The sequence below is a fragment of the Ambystoma mexicanum genome, chromosome 11 (assembly GCF_040938575.1).
Source record: "Ambystoma mexicanum isolate Mex_15411 chromosome 11, UKY_AmexF1_1, whole genome shotgun sequence".
NCBI classification, from domain to species: Eukaryota; Metazoa; Chordata; class Amphibia; order Caudata; family Ambystomatidae; genus Ambystoma; species Ambystoma mexicanum.
Window position 1 is genome coordinate 485,522,249 of NC_090934.1, and position 15,195 is coordinate 485,537,443.

Consider the following 15,195-nt stretch of genomic DNA (forward strand, 5'->3'; position numbering starts at 1 on the left):
ATTATAACATTGACGGTGGCCCCCGTATCAATTAGAAATTCTAAATTTTGTCCATTTAATTGAAGCAACAATGTTAGGCTGTATTCAACTGCTGTATTGTTGCCAATGGCATGTACATATGCTGGTTTTCTCTCCCCACTGGATGATGATAACCTGGCTGTTCTTCTTTCTTGCAGTGATTCGTCCAGGTATCTGATTCTTTGTCTTGGTTTCCGGTGTTGGGAGCTGTGTCTGCTTTTGAGGTGACTGGCGGTGTCTCTCCTTTCTTCCTGCCACCGAGTTGATGGTGTGTGCTCTCTTGATAAACTGGGCGAGCGCCGCGTGCAGGGCGCGGTGAATTGACTTGCGTGTCTACGTGGGCTTTCCTGCCTTGAGTCCCGGCCATCTTGTCTCCAGGATTCCTTGTTGGCATCAGTGCTTTGGAAGAACTTTATGTTTTTGCAGACGGACTGGAAGTGATTCTCACCCCCACATTTGTCACAGTGATGCCCTATTGCAGGACACGGTCCTACGTGGGGAAATCGAAAACCACATCTGTAGCATTTTTTTTGTTCCGATTAGTCAATTGGAGTGCGAATGGGGCATACTGTTGCTGCATTGGCAGTCTGCGTGATAGTGATGTTTCCAAGCGACTCCGTTTGTAGTGCCAATGCTGCGTCGGCTCTTGCTATCTGAAGGATTTCCTCTAGTGTCCTACTTTTCTGCAGTAGTTTTTTGCGAAAGTCAGGGGGACCGCACCCTGCAATGGCCTGTGATTTGAGGGCCTCGTCAGTGGAATATCTGTCAAAGTCACAATATTTGGCTCTTTTACTTAATCTGATGACAAAATTGTCCATACTTTCATTTTTGTCTTGTGTAGTTGTATGAGAAACATGTCTCTCATAATCAACATTCCGTAGGGGTGAAAAATATGTATTCAATGAGTCAATTATACCTTGGAATGAGTCAGTGCTGGTGTCAGGCATTTCAAATACAATGTCACATACCGTGGGTCCCAGTGAATGTAGCAGGATTCCCCTTAAGCGGCGTTCCTCTTTCACTCCAGAGGCATCAATGTAAATGTGAAGCTCTTTCAGCCATCTGGCCCATCTGGGCACCAGACTACTCGTGTCTGACATCTCAAAGTGTGGCATTGCTTGTAGCTGCAGGGACTCTGAGTTTCCTTCCTCCCTGTTGCTGGCAGGCCTGGGGGTGGAGCTGGCCTGAGGGCTTTGGAGCCCACTATCAGAGTTACCTTCAGACATTTCTACAGCCACGTGTGATTGGTTGCAGTTAGACGTTTTTCAGTGCTGGCACCTCAATGTTGCTTGGTGCGGCACGTGCTGACAATGACAGGTCACTTTCTCCTTTCTATTTGCTTGATGTGATCGTGTCGCGTTCTGTAATTTCCTCCGTGGCGGTGATGAGGTTGCAAACCTACTGTGCGGTGGGCGCGTGGCTTGTAAGGAAGTGTGTGCCGTGTGAAAAGTCCAGCCTGCTGCCCCGGATGCACAGAGATAACGTCCTTTGATGTGAAAATGAAGTTGTAAGACTGCGTTGTTGTCGGGGCAGTCTGGATGCGGCCCTCGCACTTCACCGTGATACGATCATCGCGTGGGTTCAGCTGGGAGGCTCGACCCAGTCAATGGATCCTCGTCGCCATTGTTATGACCCGATTGTAATCGGGTTGATGTTGCGCAGCAATTAGGCAAAGTAAATAAAGCAATTCAATGAGGCGCAGGAGCCGGGCAATCTGCTTCTAATTTATTTAATCTTCGGTGCGTAACTGCCGCCTGAGGCAGTAACCCCGCCTCTTCCCTTGTACCCGTGGGCGCAGTCCACAACAAACAACAACAATAGAAATGGGACTTGGCTCCCATTCAAACAATGCCAATGGTAATGAAAAGAGGACACAACAGCACAGTTGAAACAATGTAGGGCAACAGGTGTACATAGATTTTCTATCACTCAATATGATAGTCATTTGCACCAACCTGTCTTTTCGTTCATCTTCTGTTGAGTTACCAGTCCTCGCTCGACAAGTGTTCTCACTTTTCCACGTAGTATTTATTCCTGTCCTCTTATTTTCGAATGTGTGCAATCTATTTGCAGCAAGAGAGGCTTCCATAACGCTGTCATTACTTCACACCTGGCTTTTCCTACCCTCCCATCGCAGCTCCCGCCCTCCAAACCTGGTTGTCTGCTTACCCTACCTACTATGGTGGGGGAAACTTTAGATCTCTGAGCGATTGGGATGCACCGAGGTATGTCAGATTCCGTGCAATCTCCTTCATTTGCATCTTGTCTCACTTCACCTTAGCCGTTTTGGCATGACTAAGTGATATCCTCACAGTGGACACCCAATACATAAAAAAGACATACATTCCACTGAGTTTAATGGTAGCCTATTAACCGAAAGTATTAGAGTACAGCTAGGGAGAAATGCCATATGAGGAGGGACACAAAGCTTGAAGGTGCTGTTTGGTTATATACCTACTCATTGACTGCCCATCGCCACGTTAATCCGGTATGTGAGAAATCTGAGGATGTTCTCCCAAGAAGCGGTCTCGCAGAGAGAGAGTGATGAAAGACGGAGAGTGAGCGCACCGGTCACAAAAGGGGTTTCCTTGGTACAAGTAATTGGTAACGGTTGATTTTACAATGCTACCATTCATACAGAGAACCACTTCATATGAATATAGCGGCAAAAGAATCGGGTCCGTGGTTGACTAAATTTCTACTTTTAGAAGAATGTGACCCCCCAGTAGCAGGAATTGAGCGGTCCGACATATATGTTTGGATACTCCCCTACAGAAACCGTTGTTGGAATAATTATTGAAAAGAGTGACACAGTCATGAATTGTGTGGCACAGAGTTAATCGTGCACAGCAAAGAGTTTTTTTTAACAAAAATTGCATCTACCTCAGGCAAAGAGATATTGTTTAAGGGTACAGATGGTCCCCCTGATGAAGTTCTTTAGCACTTGGTTGAATAAAAAGGTGTCGAACGAAACATGTTGGGCAATGAAGGGTATTGAGATTGCGTGACAATATAGGAATTACTCCGATATTTCAGAATTGAATCCACCCCAAGGTAGCACTGAAGGTGGTAGGAATATACCTAATAGATAGATTATGTGTATAGTGGTATCCTTGAGTGATAGGGAACCAATTAGCTACCGACCATTTGGTCTCTTTAGGTAGAGTGGTCACCCTAACACTGCACATTATTGATTATTGAGTTTTGTATGGGTAGGTGATACAGGGGTGAGCACGACACAGGTTGTTTTACATATGTGAACTGTTTTATTAGAAATTTTGTAAAAGGTTTTTAGGAATTTTTACAATTTTAAAACGATGTTTTACAGAGTCGAACTATGTTTTGTGATGTATATGAAAATAAAAATGTGATGTATAAATTGTAAATTTGACTGAGTACCTATTTGTTAAAAGTACTTAGTTGTGTTTTGACTTGGGGTATACAAGAGGGAGTAACAGGTTGACGTGGTGTGACCTTTTGGTGGTAGGATTGTCCCGAATTTGTGCTTAGGAGCCTGGTCACCACGCCATTAAAATGGCTCCATGTCTCTAGATGGTGGTTGTATTGTTCTCCCAAGAAGACCTCGGGAAACCCTTATTCAGGTGGCCAGGGGAGGGCTGGCTCTCTCAGATCTCAACCCTGTAGGTGGAGGAGCGAGGATCACCTGGATGGGGGAACCCAGGGTTATGCTCGGGATCGCGCCCCAGGTGAGATGCAGTACTTGCAGAGGAAGGAGAGGCAAATAATATCTTTGAGGCCTTTATAGGCTATAGCACATCTGCCTCACCTCCTCTTGTTAAATCTCTTCTACCTAGATCCAATGACCCCTCTGTACAGAAACAGTACCTAAAATTTCAAACCCGCTTGCACTTGAAGATTATCCATCCCAGAAATCCCCTTTTGTCTGTTCCCTAACCGAATACTCCTGGCCATTGCCCGTTACACTTTTCCTCACGTCCCTCTAATTATTCTTCCTCGAAAACCCAGTATACTGTATTTACAGAATACTACCGTTCCCACAATCCCCTATTTTATGTTCTTCATCCCGGCCATTCCCATCCATTTCGCAAACCTTCCCCATCATAACTGTGAATAATCTCACCCGGTGGTATAGTTGAACTTTGAAAGTGTGAATTACTGCTGTGGTACAGAGGTAGTACAGTTATAGAGAGTGTTTACAACTAACATCCGGTGGTATAGTTGAAGTGGGAAGGTGCGAAAGAAATCATGAAACGGCAACTATAACACAGCTCAAACTAACCCAAACCATTAGTCCACCCAACCCACCAAGGTCCGCCGAAAATGACCCCCTCATGCCAGCCTCCCTTCCTGCCCGCCCTACCTCCCATCCCCCCCTCCCCAAACCATCCTGCCCTCCACCACATCCCCTACCCATCCCCGATCCAAACACCAAGCCAGAGGGGCACGATGGCGAGCCGACCATCCTAAGACCACTGCTCCTCCCATCCCCTCCTCCCACCCGCCTACTATCATCACACCCACTCCCCCCACTCCCCCGACTAACGACCAGCCTAGCCTCCCATGCACACCCAGCCCCGCTACCATCCACCCCCCACTCCCCTCATCAACTCCCACCATCATCCCCCCCAACCTCACTCCTTCCCCTCCCTACAAGTTGCACGCCTCGCACTGGCAAGAACAGTAGACGCTTCCCTTTCCTCCTCTGACCCCCCCTACCCTTTCTCACACACCAACCGCAACAAAAACACAGAAGAGAAAACTTACTTGGTCTCCCTCAACCTCTCAGTACTCATCGCCACTCCTGTCTCGACCCACCTCCTCATCCTCCCAATCTTGATCATCACCACCCTCCCCCCTGCCTCACCCTACCTGAAACCCCTCTCCCTCGAATTCTCACTGACCACATCTGAAACTCCTAATCCCCCACACCCCACCTTCAAACCCTCAGACCCAAATCCATTCACCCCGTCACACCAGTCCAACCCCTCACCCCCCAAACTCACAAACTCAACTGCCCGCCTACTCTTCCCACCGACCATCAAGCACCCCCCTCTATCTCCCCATTTTCCACCCTCTCTCCTCCCACCCCCACCTCTGCAACTCGCTCATCATCCTCCTGTACCTAAGTAAATTGCAACCATTTTAATGCCCGATCTGTAGCAAAAAACAGACACAGCATCTTTGACCTCCTCACCTCTGACAAACCAGACCTGGTATTTATCATGGAAACCTGGTTCTCCGACGACTTCGCCCCTATCACCAATGAAGCCTTCCCCCCGGACTACTCACTCATCCCACTGAACCGTCCCTCTAGAGGAGGATGAATAGCAATCACCTTCCAGTCTCACTTCTATGCCTCAATCATCGACAACCAGCCACCCATTCCCTCCTGCGAATCACTCCTCGTAAAACTATCCCTCCCCCCTTCATTCTCCTACAGCTTCCTAATCATCTACAGACCCCCTGGCTACGATAGACAATTCTCAAACAACATCTGTGACTCTATTGCCACCCTCCAACTAAACCACCCCACCCTCACCCTTCTAGGAGACTTCAACATATGGCTTGACATCCCCACCAACCCTATGACCCACTCTCTGGGTGACAGCCTAGACGCGATTAACCTCCATACCCACATAAACGGGCCGACTGACTATAAAGGACACACACTTGATGCCATCTTCAGCTCCTACAACCTGATGCATCTAAACCCCCCCCCCACACCTATCATCTGGTCCGATCACTTCATTGTTTCTTTCGCCATTCGCTCGTCCAACCCGCTCCCATTATCCGAACCAGAACCTCCAAATCTACGCAAATGCTGGAAGAAACTAAAAATCCTTCCTGACCTAGCAGATGCACTCCTTCAGTCTCCTCCCCCTACCCGCCTACCCAATGAACTCTTAACCTCTGACGCTTTTGACTCATGGCTCAACACCTCACTAATCCCGCTCACCCCCTCTTGCAAACCATCAGCTCGCCATGGCCTTTTTCCTAGATGGTTCACACCTGAACTGAAGACCACTAAACAGCTATATAAATCCCTAGAACGCAAATGGCGGAAAGACAAAACAGCCCTGAGCAGTTCCTCCTTGGCCTGGCATCATTGGCACTACAAGGCCGAAATCCGGAAAGCTAAAAAAGGCCATTACAACTCCCGAATCCTAAACTGTAAAATAAACCAGCAAAGAACTTCACAAAATCATCGCCGAATTCACCAAACCATCATGTACCACCGCCCTTCCAGCCCCCTCACAATCTCTGTGCGACTCACTCTCTCTACACTTTTATACCACAGCTCTCGTAAGAACAAACTCTCTAACCAACAAACTAGCTCTCTTACACCCACCACGCAATCCACCCACCCTACCTGCCATACCACCGCCTGCGACCGCCACCCAACCGACTTCCGACTCCTTCACTCCAATATCAACTGACCAATTTCTCAAACTTCTCTTTGCCCGCAAACCATCTGGCTCCCTGCTCGACCCCTGCCCATCCACAACCCTCAAAGAAATTTTTGCATCTACCTGCGCAGGAGAACATGCAAGAACCATCATAAACGATTCCCTCTCCTCAGTAATTTTTCCCGACACGTTCAAAACTGCTCATGTCAAGACTTTTCTAAAAAAACTTCCCTCGACCCTCTCGACCTCAAAAACTACTGCCCCATCTCAAACACCAGGTTCCTTGCCAAACTCATTGACCGAACCGCCTACTCCCAAATAAATGCCTTTGTCGAAGCCAACAACCTCCTAGACCCCACTCAATCAGGTTTCAGAGCCTGCCACGGAACCGAAACCACCCTAACTTCAATCTGGGATGACCTTAAAAACACTGCTGATTCTGCAGGAATGCGCCGCACTAATCCTTCTTGACCTATCCGCCGTCTTTGACACAATCAACCACTCAATCCTCCTTGACCACCTCCACTCCCTGGGTATCCGTGGAAACGCTCTCAAATGGATATCATCCTTCCTCAACAATAGGAAACAAAATAACCCTACTCTCCACCTATGCTACCCACACCCGACCAGTCAACACTGGAGTTCCACAAGGAGCATGCCTATCAACCCTCCTGTTTAACCTCTATATGTCCACCCTCCCATGAATAATCAGCTTGCACAATATCCTGTGCTATAACTACGCCGATGACACACAACTAATCCTAAAACTCCTAAATTCAAAACTCAACTGCTAACCCGACCTCGCTTCCTGCCTCCACGACATAGATCACTCGATGACCACAAACCACCTCTTGCTAAACCCCTCCAAAACTGAAATCATGGTATGTGGCAACACCAAACTTCTTCCGCACCCACTACCCTGGCCATCAGCCATCTGCCATGGGCAATTCCCTGACACCCTCAAATTCAGTAAAAAACCTTGGATGCACCCTAGACTCAGACCTAACCCTCTCGCTCCAAGTCAACAACATCTCCAAGTCCTGCCACTACCACCTTAAAACCCTTAGGCGCATCTCGTTTCCCAACAGACTCTCTGTGGTCCAATCAATTGTTATGTCAAGACTGGACTATGCTAACCCCCTCTATCTCGGAGTCCACGCGTACCAACTGACTAAACTACAAAGAGCAGCCAAACTGCTACTAGCACTTGGCCCAAGAGATCATATCTCCCCAGACCTCAAAACTCTGCACTGGCTTCTGGTTGCCCGAAGGGTGACCTTTAAAACCTTATGCATCTCCCACCGAACAATGCATAAAACCGGACCTCAATATCTTCAAGACAAACTAAAACCCTACCATCCTCCACGCACTCTAAGATCAAGCACTGCCGGCCTCCTAATCATACCAAAATCCAACTCAGTCAGGTTAGGTGGATCATCATTCTCAGCCCTGGCCCCCACTCTGTGGAACCCACTTCCACCCCACATCCGACTCACCAAGGACCTCATGCCTTTCTGCAAATTACTGAAAACATGGCGCTTCCCCTAAAATCGACTCTTAACTCAAACTGGATAACAGCAATCATTGACCTTCGCCCAAAGTTGCTTTATCTTAAATAACAATCCAGCATCATGATCCGAGCGAGAAATTGAAAACTAATAACCGCCAATGTAAATTAAAATGGATAATCTGATTAGAACAAGTGAAGTGGATGAAAGGAATAAACTGGACCAAAGCAGTGAAGTGGATAAAACTAAGGAAAGGGATGAAATCAATTAAATGGAAGAGAGGAACGAAGTGGACAAGAGGAATAAAGTGGATGAGAGGGTGCAAAGGATGAGTTCATGATACGGATCGAGTGCACAGAATAGATAGAGTGCATGGAACAGATAGATGGCATGGAATGACAGAGTGCATGGAATGAACGGAACAAATGGAATAGATGAATCAAGTGCATGACATTGATGGAGTGCATGGGACGGATGGAGTGCATGGGACGGATGGAGAGTGTGGAGCGGATGAAGAGTGTGGAGCGGATGAAGAGTGTGAAGCGGATGAAAAGTGTGAAGCGGATGAAGCATGTGGAGCGGATGAAGAGAATGGAACGGATGAAGAGGGTGTAACAGGTGGAATGCATGGATCGGACGAAGTGCATGGAACTGATTGAAAAGATGGAGTACATAGAACTGAGGGAGTAAATGCGACGGATGGAATGCATGGAACAGATAGAGGGCATGGAATGGACAATGTGCAAGAATGGTTGGAGTGCATGGAACAGTTGGAGTGCATGGAACGGTCGGAGCGCATGGAACGGTTGAAGTGCATGGAATGCTTGGAGCATGAAGATGCTCGGTCTGAAGCACCTACTGAAAACCACCATATCACATCACCACGCTTACTCTCTTCTATACACCACCACTCAACTAGAACACAGCGATACTATGACACATTCGGTATAGCTATTCTCATACCAACATCTGCCACATACTCCCCATCATCCTAACTAAACACATCTGGCTGCACACCCGCCAGCCTAGGCATTCTGCTCAGGCCTAACGCAGCCAGAATCAGTCTGGTATCACCCTGCCAGAACAAACACATACTCCTGATCTCCCAACCACCACACCTACCGCTAAGAAGCAGCTATCATATGAGTGCCACACCTGCTGCACACATATCTGGTGCAAACATGCACCTTATGACTCTCTCTCTCTCTCGCTACTGACTTGAACTACGGTTCCTGAGGGCGTTCAACCTACCAGCGCCTTGAGATCATACCAATGGTACATACGGCGCTATATAAATGCAAAGCAACATAACATAACATAACATATCCCGTAGGACAATCCGACAATACCTTTTCTCTATCCTGCCCCGTAGAACACTTAGGAACTCCACCACCCTCCTTTTCCACCCTGAACACTTCCTCACATTGTGACAGACCACAGACTTATGATGCACCTGTTTAAGTGACTTGTCCCGACACAAGGTTCAGGCAAAGTCAGGCAATTGATTCAAATCACACACACCTGACGGCCCTTCCTTTTCCCAACAGGGATAAAAGGTGGAGCAGGAGAGCGCAGTACGAGAAAGACGAGCACGGCAGACAGCACAATGAGACGGCTAATATGGCGCGGTAGTTGAAGAGAAGGAGAAAAGTGGTGGGAAGCGAGAGGGTGACAAGGAGAGAAGCGACCTTGCACTTTTTATCCCAGGCCTGCAGAACCTTTGTGGAGGCGAACTTAAGGCTGCAAACAATAGCCCAACCATCTTGCCGCAGATGTCAACGGTACACGGGACAAGCTTATGCCGATAAACTGGAGCAGAGGAGGCTCCCACACCCTTGGTACTGGCCTTGACTCGAGGAAGAAGAAAGGCCAAGCGGTTCATCACAGCCGCTGAGTCGAAAGGAAGACCAATAAGAAACCGGGCTGTGATGATTGAGAATTGTAAAGTGGCAAGTTAGAACCAAGTGTAAATAACTGTAAAAAGTGTTAAGGGGAGACCAGCTGAAAAAGGAACACGGCACCACGTGGGTGCTAACTCGAGAGACTCTGGTCAATCCCCATTTGAACAGAACTTCAGATACCAGAAGGCCGCAGGAAGGCTGCCAAGTGAAATCGAAGTGGTCATACGTTAGGGTCAAGCAAAATCCCTGTACAATCGAAAGACTTTGATCTACAAGCTGGTTGAAAGCAAGGAAAGCGAATCCTGCATTGTGAATGAAAGTAAGGGGTGTGAATCCCGTAAACATTTGAAACCATTTGAAGGTATTGAAATAACTAGTGTGACCCCGGAGGAAAGATGCCAGAGAAGAGGGGCAAGGTCTAAAAGTCCCAAGTTGATAGAGGTGAAGTCAGAAGAGGAATGTCCACCATGAACTGTTGGAAAAGACATTGAGAAACCAAGGGAACTGAATCCCGCTAAGAAGAAGAGAAAGCCATAGTGAACCCGGAGGAGGGAGGCTGAGATTTGAAAAGGGTCTGAGCCCGACCGAGGGAGATCCGGGGTGAAGCTAATACCCAAATTCTGGCAGTCGAGAGAGGACTGAGCCTGATCGCAGGAGATCCAGGGGTGAAGCCATCACCCAAGAACTGGCAGCCAAGAGGGGTCCGAGCCCGAACGAGGGAGATCCAGGGAGTGAAGCTATCACCCAAAGATCATTGAGAAAAGAACTGAGATACAAATTGTGGAATACATCAAGTAAGAAGAGTCAGACCCAGAAGAGGGGAACCAAGAGGTGAAAGCCATCACCCTACATGAACTGTGGCTAAAAATTGAGAAGGGTCAGCGCCCAGAAGAGGGGGACCCGGGGAGTGAACCGTTATCACCCTAAGGAACTTTTATTTGTGAAAGGAACTTTTGTTTTGGTTGCTTTTAAACACATCAGGCCCTCGAAGGCAAGAGACTTTCGTAGGAAACGAGACTTAGCAATCGCAGGTCCTAAGACCGGCAATTGGAGCATCTGTCTCGCGCTAGAGAAGCCTGAGAATGTACTGTGCTCCACGATCCCATCTCGCCCCATGCTCAAAACGTGGGAAAGTGTTAGTCAGAATCCTATGCAGTGCCCTTAGGGACCACTACACACAATTAAGACTACAAGTGGTAATACATGTTCACCTTTGGTACAAGCCTGTACTACTATGTTAAAGTGGTAGCAGTAGCGGAGCAGCCAGGGTTATCTCAAGAGTATATGAGCAGTAGCGGAGATTACACAAAGGGACCACAATTACTGTGAATCAAGCAAACACTGACTCAAGGTTTCGGTAAAAAATATAAGTACATTTATTTTTAAACCCTCTGTAAAACACAACACTTCTATAAAATTAAAACCACACGTAAAATACACTACAAACAACCAATTCTCTTGGCATAGAATAACTCAAGGTAAGTACTTTATGTTTTGGCGGACTGGTGTTGTGAAACAAAAGACTTTACTGGGAATACATATGCGATCACTTTTTGACAGCTCGGTCGTATTAACGAAACGAGTATCCGCGGCGAGAAATGTTACCGGGGCAAAAACACACTTAGCACCTGGGCTAACCAGAGAGAGTTGGGGGCAAAAATCATAGGCAATATTTTTGTCAAGGCAGACAGGATCAGAGAACACTCGCTGACAGAAATACAAAAGTCAATAGGCCGGAGCCAGTGTCAAGTGGAACCGGGTTCCTATTGTCGAGGATCACACAGTCAGACAGTTCAAGCTTCAAGGTTGCCAGGAGTACTTGGATATTGTCAACAGAGGAAGCAAAAGTTAAAAGAGGGAAGGAAGACAAGGGCAAGCCTTGGAGAAGGAGGAAAGGGATTCACCCTGGTTCCTTGAAGCAGAACACAGTACCTTATTCAAGGAAGAAACTGGTGCCACGGCAGTTGTTCCTGGTAGTTTCCTACAGACCCATAGTTCCTGGTACTTCGGTCGGGAAGACGAAAAGGAGGACGTCTGGAGGGGTCTGCACCACTCAGGGATGAGGCCAGCAGCAGCGACAGTGAATAAAAGGTGCGCTCCTTTAAAACAGGAGAGGCTCTTTGGATGGCTACAGCAGGGTGCAGCGATTTCGACCACGAAGAGGATCCTCTGGCTGTGGAAGATGAGCTGGTTGACCCCACCAGGCTCAAGGGAAGAAGACTCCGGACTGGATCTTCTCTGGTCGTCGAAGGGTAGATAGCTGAGGACTGCAGCAGGGCTTCACCGGGACGGGTTAGTTGCAGCAGCCTTCTTCTTCTCCGCTTCTCTTTAGTTCCTTGTAGTTCCAGTGGCGACTGGCTGTCAATCACGCAGCAGGGGGTTGTCCAGCCCGGACAACCACCTCAGCCAATCATGGCAAAGTGTGACTTGGGTTTCCTAGGATACCCTGTGCAGGGGGTGACTACACCCCTCCCTCACATTCAGCCCACCTAGACACCCAGGCACCCAGAGGAGGGCTTCTTGGCAGAAGCCCTCCAAAAGGCGGTGAACAAAGAAGGCAAACCTGGTTTGCCGCGCAAAGTAAAACACAAAAAGGGCTTTAAGAAAAAGAAATGGCGACTAAACCCAACCGGAGAAAAAAGAAAGAGTATTTGGTAAAGCGGGTTTATGTTCGAGGCTAATATAATAGCCTAAAGCAATACCACGTTTATATAGTATAATCGCGGTAGGAAAGTTAGGGTTGATACCACTGCCACCAGCCAAGTCTAAATGTTAAAAGAGCAAAACAAAGCTCAGAGAGGCACAGGCAACAAGGGGTAGGGTTTAATCCTTTCCAGTACTCCATGTAAAATGGGTTGTACTGGGTCTGTAGTTAAAAGTGACTATGTAAAGTTAATGGCAACGTTACCTGTTTCTGGGGGAGAGTAGTCAGCCCCAGAAAAAGGAGTCATTGTGAAGTCTTAGAGACAACCCTGTGATACTGCACTGAAGGTGCTGTGTAACACACACAACAAGTTGGGCTCATGGAGTGGTGTGCTCCGAGAGTCCAAGATCACACAACAAGTAGAAATGCACATGACAAAACACTGGTAAGAGTGGGAAAAATAGGCACACTTTTACCAAGTGGAAAAAAATAAACTCCAGAAATCCAGCAAAGCTGCTGGGGGACTCACTAGGTGAGGGGAAATTAGCCATAGAATGAGAATTCTCCCTAATACTCGCCCCTCTCCCCCCAGACTAAGGTACACAAGGATTTAATTCACTCCTGGATGGATCTCATACCTCTAGCCAGTTATAAACATCCTAGAGAGACCATCAGCATTTTGGTGGTGACTTCCTGCTCTGTGCTCAATGGAAAAATCAAACCCTTGCAGGCAGATTGACCATCTGGGTAAATTTGGGGTTTCCCCTTTCATTTGCATCAGCCATCTCAAGGGTTGGTGGTCAGTCTGAATAATGAAGGTAGATCCATACAAGTATGGTCTAAACCTCTTTAGTGACCACACAATAGCAAAACATTCACGTTCTATTGTTGCCCACCTTGTCTCAGGATCTGTTAACTTCCTGCTGATGAAACAAATAGGGTGTTTCTTTCCTTTCTCATCCAGTTTACTAAGGACTGCACCTATACCTACATTAGAAGCCTCAGTTTGCACAATGAAGGGGGGTTGGTGGTAGTCAGGAGCTCTTAGGACTGGAGCTTGACAAAGAGCTTTCTTCAGGCCTTCAAAGACTTGATTGCACTCCTTATTCCACAGTTCCACTTCACCTTTTTAGGACATTTTGGAGAGGAGATGACATTCAAGGGAGAAGATATGGTCCCATAGTTATCTATGAAGTTCCTGTAATACCTAGTGAGACCTAAGAAGGCTCTCACTTGGGTTTGAGTAGTAGGGGTGGCCCAGTTTTGTACAGCTTGTACTTTGCTAGGCAATGGCCTTATTTCACCTCCCCCTACCTCATGTCCAAGGTAGACCACTGTACTCTGACCAATTTGACATTTACTTGCCTTTATGGTCAGATGGGCCTGTTCCAGAGCCTGCAATACATATCCTAGGTGTTCAATATGTTCTTTCCATGTAGGGCTGAACACTGTAATGTCATCCAAGTATGCCATGCAGAAGTCCTCCATCCCATTCAGAACTTGATTGACCATCCTCTGAAATGTAGCAGGTGCATTCTTTAGTCCAAAAGTCATTACCTTGAATTGGTAGAGGCCAGCTGGGGTGGAGAATGCAGTTTTCTCCTTGGCATGGTCGGTCAGGGCTATTTGCCAATAGCCTGACGTTAGGTCAAATGTACTGAGGTACTTGGCTGCACCAAGTTTGTCCACTAGCTCATCTGCCCTAGGCAAAGGATGGGCATCAGTCTTTGTGACTGCATTTAGAGCTCTATAGTCCACGCAGAATCTCAACTCCTTGGATCCTGCCTTTGGTACAAGCACAACTGGGCTAGACCATGGGCTAGTAGAGGGCTCTATAACCCCGAGATCAAGCATCTTGTTGACCTCATTCCTTATATGGGTTCTTACATTGTCTGACATTCTGTACCCCCTGCTTTTGACAGGCAAACAGTCACCAGTGAGTATATCATGCTGGCCCCAAGGGGTCAAGCCTGGTGAAAGTGAGAACAGGGAGGCAAACTGATTTAACAGTAATTTGCACTCATCCTGCTGGTCATATGTGAGACTAGAGGAGAGATTAACTCCTTCCACTTGTTCATCTAAAGGTAAGCCTCTGAGGAGGTCAGGCAGAGGTTCACTCTCCTCCTCCTCCTGAGCTGAAGCTAGAAGCAAAGCTCCTATGTCAGGTCTAGAGACATAAGCCTTCAAACGGTTGGTGTGAAAGACTCTGGGAGCCCCCTTAGGATTGCCTAAATCCACCAGATAGTTCACCTCTCCAAGTTTACCCACAACTTTGAAAGGTCCTATCCATTTGTCCTGCAAGGCCCTCTGCCTTGTGGGGACCATAACAAGAACAAGCTGGTCTTGAGTAAACTCAACCATGTTAGCCTTCTGGTCATGCCAATATTTGACCAGAGCTTGACCAGCCTTCAAGTTATCACTTCCCTCTGCCATCATGTGTGACATTCTCCTCCGGAGACCTATCACATAGTCAGTCACTCTAACTGGCTTGGGGGAAGGAGCACTCTCCAACCCCTCCTTAATCAGGGCCAATGGATCTCTGACTGGATGGCCATAGAGAAGTTCGAAGGGACTGTAACCTACTCCCTCCTGAGGGACTTCTCTATATGCAAAGAGAAGGCATGGCAGTAGAAGGTCCCACTTTCTTCTAAGGGGTTCTTCTAAAGCACCAAGGATGCTCTTCATACTTCTGTTAAACCTCTCTACCAACCCATTGGTTTGGGGGATGGTAGGCA